This window comes from Schistocerca piceifrons, chromosome 8 (genome assembly GCF_021461385.2).
Source record: "Schistocerca piceifrons isolate TAMUIC-IGC-003096 chromosome 8, iqSchPice1.1, whole genome shotgun sequence".
Classification (NCBI taxonomy): Eukaryota; Metazoa; Arthropoda; class Insecta; order Orthoptera; family Acrididae; genus Schistocerca; species Schistocerca piceifrons.
The window spans coordinates 157,662,049-157,677,106 of record NC_060145.1 but is presented as its reverse complement, the minus strand read 5'-3'; the positions used below and the strand labels follow the sequence as shown (position 1 = coordinate 157,677,106).

Genomic DNA, 15,058 nt, shown 5'->3' with positions numbered 1-15,058 from the left:
CAACTGAAATGAGTGAAGTGTATGGAGACGAAAGTACGTTGGTTAACTCAAGGGGCATGCCTGGAACGATTTTTGGATTTAAATCCAAAATTTATGAAGGAAAAAGGAGTGCGGGAACGAAAATTAGAATTTCCGGAATGGACTCCAGACTTTTACGTGGACTTGACTGCACACTGCTCACTGTAAAGCAATGCAAGGTAACTTCTTCCTGATTTGATGGAGATGCATTTAAAAAGAAAATCGCATTGTAGAAGGGACACACTCTGACAAAGATAGTCCAGTTCCCTAAGCTCACTAGCTTTAAAGAAAGCGCGAGGTTTGAAGAATTCATAGTGGCCTTGCAAGAATTAAAAGGATAGTTTTAGAAAGGTTTTCAGGACATTAGCAATCTTACAACTCTTTTCGAACTATTTTAGAGATTGTTTGCTGTTTCAGTTGAAAGCGCCCCTGTACATGAGCAGACGTAGCTGACTAACCTGCAAGATAATTCCAGATTCAGTGATAAAGCTTTTATTAAAACTGTCCTGGACGTCTGGGGTTGCTTTCCTCAGGTAGATTTTCCAAGTTGCAAAAGTGCTGCAATATTTTAAGCGACTTATCTGTGTGAAAGACCTTTTGTCGGTTAAGAAACTAAATAAGTCACGATTACGTGGCAAGTTCGGTGCGAATCTTTCTGAAATTGGCGGCGTCTGCCACTATGCTGACATTTCGTACCAGATAAAAATTATGTCTTCAGGGCGCCAAAAATAATTAAATACATCTGAAAATTGTTTTGTTTGTGACCTATGTTGTTAAGAAATGTGAAGTATAAAAGCAGGTCACATGCAGTGCACTGCCATTCCAAAGCGGCGCGTTCACTGTTTTCCGCTATTCCCCGTCCTCGCACTGAGACAGCGTAGCGTAGCGGTGGGGGAAACGTGCCAGCCATTAACAGCGCTACTGGCACTCGGGCCGTTCCTAATACACTACTGACCATTAAAATTGCTACACCAAGAAGAAATGCAAGTGATAAAGGGTATTCATTGCGCAAACGTATTATACTAGAACTGACATGTGATTACATTTTAACGCAATTTGGGTGCATAGATGCTGAGAAATCAGTATCCAGAACAACCACCTCTGGCCGTAATAACGGCCTTGATACGCCTGACCATTCAGTCGAACAGAGATTGGATGGCGTGTACAGGTACAGCTGCCCATGCAGCTTCAACACGATACCACAGTTCATCAATAGTAGTGACTGGCGTATTGTGACGAGCTAGTTGCTCGGCCACCATTGACCAGAAGTTTTAACTTGGTGAGAGACAAGAAGAATGTGCTGGCCAGGTCAGCAGTCGAACATTTTCTGTATCCAGAAAGGCCCGTACAGGACTTGCAACATGCGGTCGTGCATTATCCTGCTGAAATGTAGGGTTTCGCAAGGATCGAATGAAAGGTAGAGCCACGGGTCGTAACACATCTGAAATGTAACGTCCACTGTTCAAAGTGCCGTCAATGCGAACAAGAGGTGATCGAGACGTGTAACCAATGGCACCCCACACCGGGTGATACGCCAGTACGGCGATGACGAATACACACTTCCAATGTGCGTTCACCGCGATGTCGCCAAACTCGGATGCGACCATCATGATGCTGTAAAGAGAACCTGGATTCATCCGAAAAATGACGTTTTACTATTTGTGCACCCAGGTTCGTCGTTGAGTACACCATCGCAGGCGCTCGTGTCTGTGATGCAGCGTCAAGGGTAACCGCAACCATGGTCTCAGAGTTGATAGTCCATGCTGCTTCAAACGTCGTAGAGCTGTTCGTGCTGGTGGTTGTTGTCTTGCAAACGTCCCCATCTGTTGACTCAGGGATCGAGACGTGGTTGCACGATCCGTTATAGCAATGCGGATAAAATGCCTGTCATCCCGACTACTGGTGATACGAACCTTTGGGATCCAGCACGGCGTTCCGTATTACCCTCCTGAACCCACCGATTCCATATTCTGCTAACAGTCATTGGATCACGACCAACGCGAGCAGCAATGTCGCGATACGATAAACCGCAATCCCGATAGGCTACAATCCGACCTTTATCAAAGTCGGAAACGTGATGGTACGCATTTCTCCTCCTTACACGAGGCATCACAAGAACGTTTCACCAGGCAACGCCGGTCAACTGCTGTTTGTGTATAAGGAATCGGTTGGAAACTTTCCTCATGTCAGCACGTTGTAGGTGTCGCCACCGGCGCCAACCTTGTGTGAATGCTCTGAGAAGCTAATCATTTACATATCGCAGCATCTTCTTCCTGTAGGTTAAATTTCGCGTCTGTAGTACGTCATCTTCGTGGTGTAGCAATTTTAAAGGCCAGTAGTGTATTTTTGACGTCTCTTGCGCTCGAATACTTCTTGGACGTCCACTGTTTCCTTTACAACCATCGGTCACAGACCCGGTGCCCACAAATTTTTGATGCAGTAGGTGGATAGTAAAACGGCTTGGAGGAGCCTTTTGAATCAATTGTTGAAATTTTTTTCTTCCTGTTGAGGGTGAGCCAAACAATTCCTCCTACGTTGCCACCTTCCTTCTCTCTTCCAAAGTAAGTGTGGTGGCCATCTATAGTCTGCAACAAAAGAAAATTTAATATTTTTAGTACTGTGTGAGTGGTAATATCTTTTTGGATGACGCTATATTTTACATGCAGAATAAGTGATATTTCGTCATTTTCTATTCTTCATGAAGGTTCACCCATTAACAACCCTATAATTTCGTTTTCAGCACTGTGGTAGCAAGTACGCTGCAACTGTGTTACTGCGCTGTAGACATGTTTACACCAAAATCAATGACAATGAAACTTCATCACATCAGGGACGCTACTTACGACTCCTTGAAGGTTCACGTCGCTTATTCCCTCCACTCCTTGGACGTCCCATCTCTTAGCTATCAAGGAAACTTCTATACACATTGACTGAAAATAAGGGAGACGCAAACGAATCAGTAGAAGAAAACAGAAATTATTTAACATGGAAGTTTGAGGTTTACGAACAAAAAACGAAAGTGATGAGGAATAGTTGCATAAAAATACCGATTAGGTACCGTTTTTACAGCAGACACAGAACAAAATTGTGCTACGTAGAACTGAAAATATCCTAAGATGGCCGATAAAAGAGCTGTACTACCGTCAAATATTAGCATGTAATTGAGGTACAAGTTTCTGAAACTTTTATCTCTGGAGGAAATCACTGCACAGTATGGAAGTGGAAAGTAGACTGCGTGAAATCGGGAGGAGAAGTAACTGGAAGCTCCTATTAAAGGTTATGTTAGAAATTAAGTGGACCGGTAAAATGCTAAAACGCAATGTACTGGAAATCAAAGTTGAGGTGCATCTGTAAAGAAAGTACTGAGGAGAGGAAGTGATAACTTAATGTGACATTTACTGTTGCACACAGGCATTCTGTATCTGGAACTGGAAGAGGTGCAGAGAAGTTATAGCGTAGCGCGAAGATACGTCGTGATATACGAAACATACAGTATTTTGGATGCAGCAAGCGTGTTGGAGCGGAAAGAGTAGTAAATTAAGTTCTAGGTAAAACACCCTTTCATATTTACTCTGCAGTCGGTTACTCCAACGTTTCGCGTGCTCTATAGCCTTCCTGAACTTGTGTGTCATTCAGTCACTTTGCTCTTGTAGCCGCGTGCGATGCGGTTATCTTTCGACCTGGCGAGTCCTTTAGTCTCGCTATCAAGCGGACTCAGAGACACTGCCGGCAGATATCGGAAAAAGCATTTATTCACGTTCTACTTTTATATTTCTTTGGCTCATATCGTTAGATTTACCCACAGATTGCCCAGTAAGAAACTCTGGAGACGATGTTCGTCCCAGTTTTCCAGACCATACATTTCGTCCCGTTACGGACGACTGGCTCGCTTCCGCACAGATGTGAATAAGTCTTACCGTTTCTTTGGTTTACATCGGGCTCACATACAGTTTTCAGCATCTCTTCTGGGTCTATGTAGGTGGCCGTGATTTGCAAGCCAATGGATAATACAGACAATAGCTTTATTTACTTCGGCTAGCTGTCTGCAATACCAGCGGAAAAGACGTGTCTCTACATGGTCGACGCTCTTCGATCTGCAGCCGGCCGGTGTGGACGAGCGGTTCTAGGCGCTTCAGTCTGGAACCGTGCGACCGCTACGGTCTCAGGTTCGAATCCTTCCTCGAGCATGGATGTGTGTGATGTCCTTAGGTTAGTTAGGTTTAAGTAGTTCTAAGTTCTAGGGGACTGATGACCTCAGCAGTTGAGTCCCATAGTGCTCAGAGCCATTTGAACCATTTTGCGGCGAAGAGCTGAGCAGGAACAGGCCGCTGCAACATCGTTAACGTGCTTTTGGCCGCACATTTTACAACTTTTGCCTGTGGTTTCACTCATAAGAGTATGAATTTATAAGTTTCATAAAGAAAAACCAGAATAAATACCGGGTGATCAAAAAGTCAGTATAAATTTGAAAACTGAATAAATCACGGAATAATGTAGATAGAGAGGTACAAATTGACACACATGCTTTGAATGACATGGGGTTTTATTACAACCAAAAAAATACAGCAGTTCAAAAAATGTCCTACAGATGGCGCTTCATCTGATCAGAATAGCAATAATTAGCATAACAAAGTAAGACAAAGAAAAGATGATGTTCTTTACAGGAAATGCTCAATATGTCCACAATCATTCCTCGACAATAGCTGTAGTCGAAGAATGATGTTGTGAACAGCACTGTAAAGCATGTCCGGAGTTACGGTGAGGCATTGGCGTCGGATGTTGTCTTTCAGCATCCCTAGAGATGTCGGTCGATCACGATACACTTGCGACTTCAGGTAACCCGAAGGCCAATAATCGCACGGACTGAGACATGGGGACCTGGGAGACCAAGCATGCCGAAAGTGGCGGCTGATCACACGATCATCACCAAACGACGCGCGCAAGAGATCTTTCACGCATCTAGCAATATGGGATGGAACGCCATCCTGCATAAACATCGTACGTTCCAGCAGGTGTTTATCAGCCAGGCTGGGGATGATGCGATTCTGTAACATATCGGCGTACCTCTCACCCGTGACGTTAGCAGTTACAAAACCAGAATCACACATTTCCTCGAAGAAAAAAGGCCCGATAACGGTAAATGTGATAAATCCAACCCATACCGTGACTTTCTCGTCGTGCAATGGAGTTTCCACGACAGTTCTAGGATTTTCGGTAGCCCAAATTCTGCAGTTGAGAGCATTGACAATCCCTCGGAGCGTGAAATGAGCTTCGTCGGTCCACAACACGTTACTCAACCAATTGTCATCTTCCGCCATCTTTTGAAACGCCCACACCGCAAATGCCCTCCGCTGCACTAAATCGCCAGGTAACAGTTCATGATGCCGATGGATTTTTTACGGATAGCATCGGATGGTACGCCTCAGTGCCAACCAAACAGTAGTGTATGGAATGCCGGTGCGATGTGCGACTGCACGAGCGCTGACTTCCCCGTGCATAGACGAACCCGCTACAGTCTCCATTTCTTTCTGAACTGTCTCAGCAGCATTACGCCTTGTGCTCGGTCGGCCACTACGGGGTCTCTCGTCTGAACAACTCGTAGCTTCGAACTTCGAAATCATTCTCGCCATAGCTGCGTTTGTCAACGGACCTTTACCCTTTCGAATCCCCTTCCTATGGCGATAGGATCGTAACGCTGAACTAGCACATTCCCCATTCTGATAATACAGCTTCACTAAAAGCGCCTTTTCAGGTAACGTCAACATGCTGCGACTGCTGGCGCATCTGATTCTCTCTCTCTCATTACAGCTCCTTTTATACACATAAATGATAATTAAATGAACACCCTAGCTGCAAACAGGCGTTGATATACTTCATTGGGGACGTTGAAAATGTGTGCCCCGACCGGGACTCGAACCTGGGATCTCCTGCTTACATGGCAGACGCTCTATCCATCTGAGCCACCGAGGTCACGGAGGATAGTGTGTCTGCAGGGACTTATCACTTGCACGCTCCCCGTGAGATACACATTCCCAACATGTCCACACCACTACATTCGTAGTGCGCCTAATAGATGTTTGCCCATCATACTCATTACTCGTGGCAGATTAATCTACCAAGTCCCGTACGAGTTCGGGCATAGCGTGTGCGTTCGCACAAGAAGGTCAATGGCTGGGAAGCCATATTTTAACTATATATGACGGTAGTATCTGTTCCCGAAAGAACAGTTACCGTGGATGACCATGCAGCTTTGCTAGAAATAAATGATAGTTAAATGAACACCCTAGCTGCAAACAGGCGTTGATGTACTTTCTTGGGGACATGTTGAAAATGTGTGCCCCGACCGGGACTCGAACCCGGGATCCCCTGCTTACATGGCAGACGCTCTATCCATCTGAGCCACCGCGGGCTTGGTAGATTAATGTGGTAGATTAATCTGCCACGAATAATGAGTATGATGGGCAAACATCTATTAGGAGCACTACGAATGTAGTGGTGTGGACATGTTGGGAATGTGGATCTGACGGGGAGCGTGCAAGGGATAAGTCCCTGCAGACGCACTATCCTCTGCGCCCGCAGTTGCACAGATGGATAGAGCGTCTGCCATGTAAGCAGGAGATCCCGGGTTCGAGTCCCGGTCGGGGCACACATTTTCAACATGTCCCCAATGAAGTACATCAACGCCTGTTCGCAGCTAGGGTGTTCATTTAATTATCATTTATTTCTAGCAAAGCTGCATGGTCATCCACGGTAACTGTTCTTTCGGGAACAGATACTACCGTCATATATACCTTTTATACACGATTGTCATGCGCAGTCACTGACGTTTTGCTCTCCAGCGCCATCTGTCGGACATTTTGTGAACTTTGTTTTTTTTTTTTTTTTTTGTTCTAGTAAAACCTCATGTTATTCCAAGCACGTGTGTCAAGTTTTACCTCTCTATCTACTTTATTCCGTGGTTTATAAAGTTTTCAAATTTATACTGACTTTTTGATCACCCGGTATTTTTTTTATAAAAATGTCGGTCGTATTAAATTGGCAGTGAATATACTACGAGTTTATAAGTAAAAATTGTTCTGCAGAACAGGAATTGCTGAGAAGCAACTTTCGTAACTTACTTTCAAAATTGTCTTCTATATCAGTTACAAATGCGAAAACATACATAAATGGTATTAGATGCTCCTCGACAAATGAAACGTAATCAATAGAACAGTTTGCTGTTAGATTTGACGTTACTAAGAATATTCTTCGTAATTATAGAAAAATCTTACGAACTCAACGTACACAGAGGTGACAAGCCATGGGATAGCAGTACGCGCATATACAAATGACGATAGGATCCCATACACAAGGTATGAAAGGGCAGTGCGTGGCTGGAGCTGTCATTTGCGCTCAGGTGATACATATGAAAAGATTTCCGAAGCGCTTGTGGCCGCACGACGGGAACTAACAGTCTTTGAACGCGGACTGGTAGTTGGAACTAGACATATGGGACACATCATTTCAAAAGTCGTTAGGGAATTCAATATTCCGAAACCCACAGTGTCAAGAGTGAGTTGAGAGTACACGTTTCAGGCACCGCCTCTCTCCACGGACAGCACAATGGCCGACGACCCTCAAGAAACGACCAGGAACAGCGGCGTTTACGTACTGTTGTCAATGTTAACAGACAAGCTACACTGCGTGAAGTAATCGCAGAAATCAATTTAGGACGTACAACGAACTTATCCGCGAGAACAATGCGTCGAAATTTTGATGGGCTATGGCAGAAGACGACGGAAGCGAATGACTTTGGTAGAAGCACGGCATCGCCCGCAGCGCCTCTCCTAGGCTCGTGACCATACCGGTGGGATCCTAGACGACTGGAAAACCGTGGCCAGGTCAGATGATTGCCGATTTCAGTTGGTATGAGCTGACGGTAGAGTTCGAGTGTGGGCAGGACCCACGAAGCCATGGACCCAAGATGTCAATAACGCACTGCAGAAGCAGCACAATAGTGTGGGATGTAATGATGGAAGCTGAGGAAATGAATTAAAATTTGTGGTACAGTCCTAGAGTCATTCAAAGAAAGTCTACGGTAAGTAGCGCGTAAATACTCATATCACGCAATATTAGTTGGAGGCGAATTCAGTCTACCGAGTACAGACTGGGATGTCGATGGATTTATTGGAGGGGATACAGTCAGTCTTGCGAAGTACTTTTGAACACCTTTTCCGAAAACTGTCCTGAGCAGCTAATTCGGCAGCCCACACGCAATGGAAATATCCTAGTCGTTGTAGCTACAAACAGGACAGGCCTTGTCGTCAACGTCAGTACAGCGATGAGTATTAGTGATCATGATGTTATCACAGCGACTATCGTTAGAAAGTTAATAAATCATACAAGATGGCAACGAGAATATTTTTGTTAGAAAAAGCAGGGAAGCAGTTGTTAGCGTCTCACGTAGACAATGAACTGCAGTCATTTAGTTCCAGTATGATGGACATAGAGGAATATGGGCAAAGCTTAAACAGACTGTAAATCGTGCTCTGTACAAGTGTGTGCCTAGGAAGTGTATTATGGGCGGAAAAGATCCACCGTAGTTTAGGAAAAAATTCGGAAAGTGCTGAGGAAGCAGACGATGTTGCACTCTCGGTTCAAAAGAGAACGGGCAAATGGTGACAGGCTAAAGTCTGTCGAGATTCATGCGTCTGTGAAAAGTGGTATGCGCGAAGCATACAACAACTATCACTTTCATACCTTAGCAAAAGATCTGGCCGAGAATGCGAGAAAATTCTGATCCTTTGTAAAATGGCAAAGCGAGTGTAATCGAGTCACTCGTTGACCAGTCCGGTGTAACAGCTGAAGACAGCAAAACGAAAGACGAAGTTTTAAATTCCTCTTTTAAGAAATATTTCACACGATACATTTGTTTCAGTGAAAAATAGGAAAGATTTAGTCAGTTCTTTAAATGATGCTAGTCTTCCCTCTGGTTGTCTGCCTCTGTCGATTGATATTATTAATCTCTACAGTATTCCGATAGATGGAACGATTATCCTTCTTAGAGAAATTCCTAAAAATACAAGTAAATAAAAAACGTCGTTTGATTAGGGCCTCCCGTCGGGTAGACCATTCGCCGGGTGCAAGTCTTTCCATTTGAAGCCTCTTCGGCGACTTGCGCGTCGATGGGGATGAAATGATGATGATGATTAGGACATCACAACACCCTGTCCCTGAGTGGAGAGCCGGCCGCGGTAGCCGAGCGGTTCTAGGCGCTCCAGTCCGGAACCACGCTGCTGCTACGGTCGCAGGTTCGAATCCTGCCTCGGGCATGGATGTGTGTGATGTCCCTAGGTTTAAGTAGTTCTAAGTCTAGGGGACTGATGACCTCAGATGTTGAGTCCCATAGTGCTCAGAACCATTTGAACCTGAGTGGAGAAAATCTCCGACCCAGCTGGGAATCGAACCCGGGTCCTTAGGATTGACGTTCTGTCGCGCTGACCACTCAGCTACCAGGGGCAGACACAACAATGGATATGACCCTTCTCTAATTAATGCCATGTCACAACAGATAAAAAAATAAACTAAACAAACAACATCAAACTACACTCACAACTGACAGTGCCCCAGCAGTCAAATATGTAAAAACGCTATATCTTGGAATAGTATCTGACAAATTAGCAACACCATTCAAAAACACAGAAGTAAAAATTAGCTTCAGCACCAACAACAACCCAAGTAGGAAGCTTATTCACAATATAAAACCACCAGATACAAGTCTTGATGCATCTGGCATTTACAAAATTACTTGCAGCCAATGTAATAAATATTACATCGGCCAAACAGGCAGAAATTTCAGAACCCGATTCAAAGAACATTTAGACTGCTACAGGCTTGATAAATGTAACAAATCAGCAGTAGCAACTCACATTAAAGACACAGGCCAGTTCTAACTCAATAGATTCAAGAAATGTAATTGTAAATAATTGACTAGAACCAAGAATATCTATACAAAACCTCGATAATCGATACAGATTCACATGCTACAGTCCGCCATCTTGTGTTGTGTGTATAACATCGAAGCAATTTGTGCAGTGGCAATCAGTGACACAACATAATGTACAATAGTGTAGTGTCAATCAACAGCTCCGCCATTGCAGCAGTGAAGCAAGTGAAGCAGCAAGATGATGAAACTGTAAGTGATCAACTGTCATATAAAAGCCTTTCACACTATTTTCGTAACACATAACTGATGCAAATATATCTGCATCCGATACAGGCTGTGATATACATAGTCAACAACAAAGAAGAAAACCAGCAGAAGACATCACGGACTTCGATTTCTAGATATACACTGCGCCCCTCCTTCCCCCCAAATGCCACACCAGCAGCTACAGTAAAAAACAAAGTGTTCTAGATTAATCTAGTTTAAGACTGTTTTTTTAAGTAACATTTCTCGATGTATGTGTGTATGTACAAACGCTTGAAGATAAAGAAAACATGTTCGAAACGCGCTGCATTATGTTAGATTAAGCATGAAATAAAAAGTGACTGGTAGCAGAAACTTGAAATAAATAATTTCCCCATACACTCACGGTTTACAAACATAGCCATTATGGCTGAAAATATGTAACTGAATTCTGACAAAATGAAGGAAATAACACTTTTGACTGTTATCCTCAAATGTAATTATTTTAGCCTCAATGATAAGAGATTTCAATAAGATGAAGGCCTGACTGTGGGGAAATGCCTCCCTGGTTCTCTGGCTGACGCTTTTACTAATCATTTTGAGCTTAGTTTTTTTCAAATCTTACCCTGTTTTGGCTAGTAATATTTAATTTTACAGACGGTATGTGGACGATACCATAGTCATATTCGAAGACGATGTGAATGATCTCATATCTCTTAGTGACTGTGTGAAGTGCTACCACCCGAAAATCATATTTACATACAAAATAGAAACTCAGTTCCATGAACGTAGTTTCCTCAAATTGAAATTGCGTCTAGCAGACGGGAAAAGTTGTTTTCACATCTATGCGAAATCCACTACAACAAATAACATCTTCCATGCTTCTTCCTATCATCATTTTAAGCAGAAAATGGCATCTTTTCATGCTATGATTGACTGCATGTTTGAGGTGCCTGTTGCTCCCTCTGCTGTTGCCGCAGAACTTAACAGCCTTAAGTAATTGCTGTCAACAACGTGGATCAGGCGAGTCTGGCGCAAAAACTATGCAAGGCTAGAACTAGTAAGCTCAGCAGTTCTTCCTTACTTAATAATGATGGTATAATGGGAAAAATGTTTTACAATACTTTTCCTAGGTGTCATGTCATATCGGATTGTCAACTCCTTACGAAAATATGTCCTCAATGTGGCATTTACCACTAATAATGTTACTAAGTTGCTTTTTATGCATAACGAGGGGCGAAAACCGACAAAAACCTCAAATCTACGATATATAAAATTCAATGCAGCGTGTGCCCGAACTTTTATACAGGACAAACTGAGAGGGCTTTTAAAACCCGTTTTTGAGAGAACATACTCAACAGATGGTAAGTATTCTTATAAGCCAACTTCTGCAGAACATCTTGATAAATGAACAACACGCTTTCCTCTTCTCAAGTGGCCGAGCGATTCTAGGCGCTACAGTCTGGAACCGCGCTACCGCTACGGTCGCAGGTTCGAATCCTGCCTCGGGCATGGATGTGTGTGACGTCCTTAGGTTAGTTAGGTTTAAGTAGTTCTAAGTTCTAGGGGACTGATGACCTTAGAAGTTAAGTCCCATAGTGCTCAGAGCCATTTGAACCTCTTCTCATCTTTGCTCGATATGGAAATTTTGGCATAGTCGACGAAGGGTGGAAAATGAATCTTTTAGAAGAAGTTGAAATTTATAAACATTCCCGCCTTAACTCTAAGGATTTTCTGAATGATCAACTCGCGCTGAAAATAATTTTTTGATTGTGCAGCTCCTCTGTTAAGTGATTTACAGTAACCTACTTTGTCCAACTCTTATTGTGTCAGATTACACATTCGAAACTGGCTTGCTCACAGACTTTAAAGTAATTTTATTTTATTGTTTCTATCCAATATGTATTATAACTTTTATGGAACATAGACTTTTTAGTTTCTGGTGACATCTTCTTGATATAGCCTCGAATTATCACTTACCCTTATTGTGTAATTGTCACGCACTGACTTGCTGAAACGCCTACCAAGATTTATTGGCTCTCACACACTAGATTTACACGGCATTTAGAAAAGCTACAGGCACGTTTCCAAACGTCAAGTGAACGTGTAAATACGCGCTAGGGCCCCTCGCACCCCTTCCGGTCGGCAGCGGCCCATTCCCTGCTACGTGAAGCCGACTACAGCTGGGTTTTCTCTGCCTGGGGATTGGGTGTTTGTGTCGTTCTCATCATTTCATCAACATTCGTGATAGTGGCCAGATTGGACTGCGTAAAAAATTGGAGTGTGTAAAAATTGGGACTTTGTACGGGCGCTGACGACTTCGCAGTTGAGTGCCCCACAAACCACACATCGTCCGACTGCAGCTAAAGGCCTGGCCAGACAGAATCCGGCCTGCCGCTGAGACGGACGGCGCAGCGGGAGGCCAGGGACGCCACACAGGCACGGCCGGCCGGCCGCAGGGACTCTTGATGCGTCACCTGTTACACTGCGGAAAGGGGCGAACCCCATTATTAAGCTTGCATGCGTAGTCCGATTGTCTTGGCGTTAGACGATTTGGAAGCTTCACGCGGGACACGTTACCTTTGTGCGTGCAGAAATGAGTAGCTCGCACTAGCGATACGAAATGGCACCAAGAAGAGGAGATGTTGGGTGCACGACATTAATAGCAAGAGAGAAAGCTTAGGAGAATACCATCATCTGTGTATTGATCTAGAGTCTGACGAAGATAGGTTCTTCAAATATTTTCGTACGTCGCGAGAATGTTTCGAGGAACTGCATCGTCTGATAAAAAGGTAGCACAGAGAAGTGCACAACGAACTGGAGAAAGCCATTGATACAAGGCACAGACTAGCCATTTGTTTGAGGTAAGTTTTACCATTTGTGGCCTCTTTGTGCTTCAAACAGAAGTCATATAATTTATTCCATTTCAGTTTTGCTGTATCATATGAAAGATTCGGCGGAAGAAAGTACTATCCCACAACGTAGTTACGAGCGGAGTGATAAATTTATCTGCAGTGTTTACGAATACAGGAAACGATAGTAACATCTAGTTCCATATGTCCCGCTAGAGAGAACTTTCTACTTAATAGATTGTTTTGTTTCATTGTATTCATAACATTGTCATTGAATTTAAAGGAACATATCTTTGGTCGTTAACTTACCTATTCGTTCTATCGACATAATTTCTTTTAATCTTTTCCAGATACCTGACTACAGGCGACAGTCACCGGACCATAGCTTTTTCTTTTCGGTTAGGACGTTCAACAGTCTCAGAAATTGTGAAACACGCGTGCCAGGCAATGTGGACTGTTCTACAACCCATGTATTTACCTACTCCTACAACAGAGATGTGGAGAAATCTGAAGAAGGATTTCTAGAACTTTGGGGGTTTCCGAACTGTCTTGGAAGCATATACGGAAAGCATATCGGGTTAAAATGCCCGAAGGATAGTGGATCCCAGTTCTTCTGTTAGAAACAATTCTTTTCGCTGGTTCTCCTGGCGATCGTTGATTCGTACTACGAGTTTACAGTAGTTGATATTGGAAATCATGGACGCCACAGTGACAACACTATTTCTGAGAATTCAGCTTTCTGTCAAGAGTATATCGAGGGCAAAAAGTATTCTACCTCCAAATCAGGATCGCGTGTATCATACAAAAAGTTGTATTGTCTCATCTCCTCTATAAGTCTTTATGTGTTCATGATGCATGCACTACGAGCTGCAAGACAAAAACCGCCTCACGCCGCTGCTTCCAGTGTGACCGCAGAGCAGTTGAGTGCGCCAACAGAGGCAAGCAGCCGCTCCGGCTTGCGGCGAATCTGTAATCTGTGACAACCCGGCGGCGGCCGGTGAGGCAGGCCGCGTGCCGGTGCGTCAGAGCCGCACTCTGTGTGACCGCCGCCGTACAATAACGAGCGATGCAACAGTGCGGCCTGCCGGCTGCGGTTCAAGGCCACAGGCCGGACGGCCAGGCCGCATTCTGTCTGGCCAGGCCTTAACTTACATGTGTATCCCACTAACGCGTATCCAGCGGCCTGCCTCGGCTCAGAGATAATGAACTGTTCAACGTGGCCCATGGCGACACCATAAACTAATAAATGCTGCGACCGTTCCTGTGAAACGGAGGCTGCGGATTCCCTTCATCATCCTCATACAATCCAAGCTTGTGTTCTGTCACTGTTGCTACCTTGCCACATTCCTTCAATGCTAATGCGCACCGAAAGACTCTACTATACGTAAGGATTTGTCTCTCATTTTAAAACAATTTACTTCCACATTATCTGTGGTTTGCTATTATGAATTCAAAAATGGCTCTGAGCACGGGATTTAACTGCTGAGGTCATCAATCCCCTAGAACATAGAACTACTTAAACCTAACTAACCTAAGGACATCACACACATCCATACCCGAGGCAGGATTCGAACCTGCGACCGTAGCGGTCGCGCGGTTCCAGACTGAAGCGCCTAGAACCGCTCGGCCACACCGGCTGGCAGAACGACAGCATTCCAGACACAAAAACAGTATGCTGAGCAAGAGGTAAGGCACTTCTATTTCAGGGCAGATCTCACCTTGCGTTCTTATGCGAACAATGTGTTGTCAGGAATGTCAGGTGTCGTACTAGCAAGCAGATTGATTTTCGTTGCACAGTGTTCGTAATTTCAAACAGTTATTTCCTTCCGAGTAGAGCTATAATTTATTTTGGTGGATGTCCTTAATCAAACATTGCACTTCATATCACCCAACATTCATAATGGTTCGGTACTGAGTTTTAGTTGTATAGTTTTCATTGAGCACACAATTAGTTTCTTTTGGCATTTAATTTGATTCATTTTCTTCGTTTTAAAATTTTGCTTTCATGCAGTTTAAGGTA

The 15,058-nt window shown here is 43.9% G+C and overlaps 2 non-coding genes across 2 annotated transcripts; both read right to left on the bottom strand.

Annotated features, from left to right (window-relative positions):
- Positions 1–5,914: 5,914 nt before the first annotated feature.
- On the bottom strand, positions 5,915–5,988 carry Trnat-ugu. Its single transcript has one exon. It is a non-coding gene; the product is annotated as a tRNA-Thr (tRNA).
- Positions 5,989–6,353: 365 nt separating this feature from the next.
- On the bottom strand, positions 6,354–6,428 carry Trnat-ugu. The gene has a single exon. It is a non-coding gene; the product is annotated as a tRNA-Thr (tRNA).
- Positions 6,429–15,058: the final 8,630 nt, after the last annotated feature.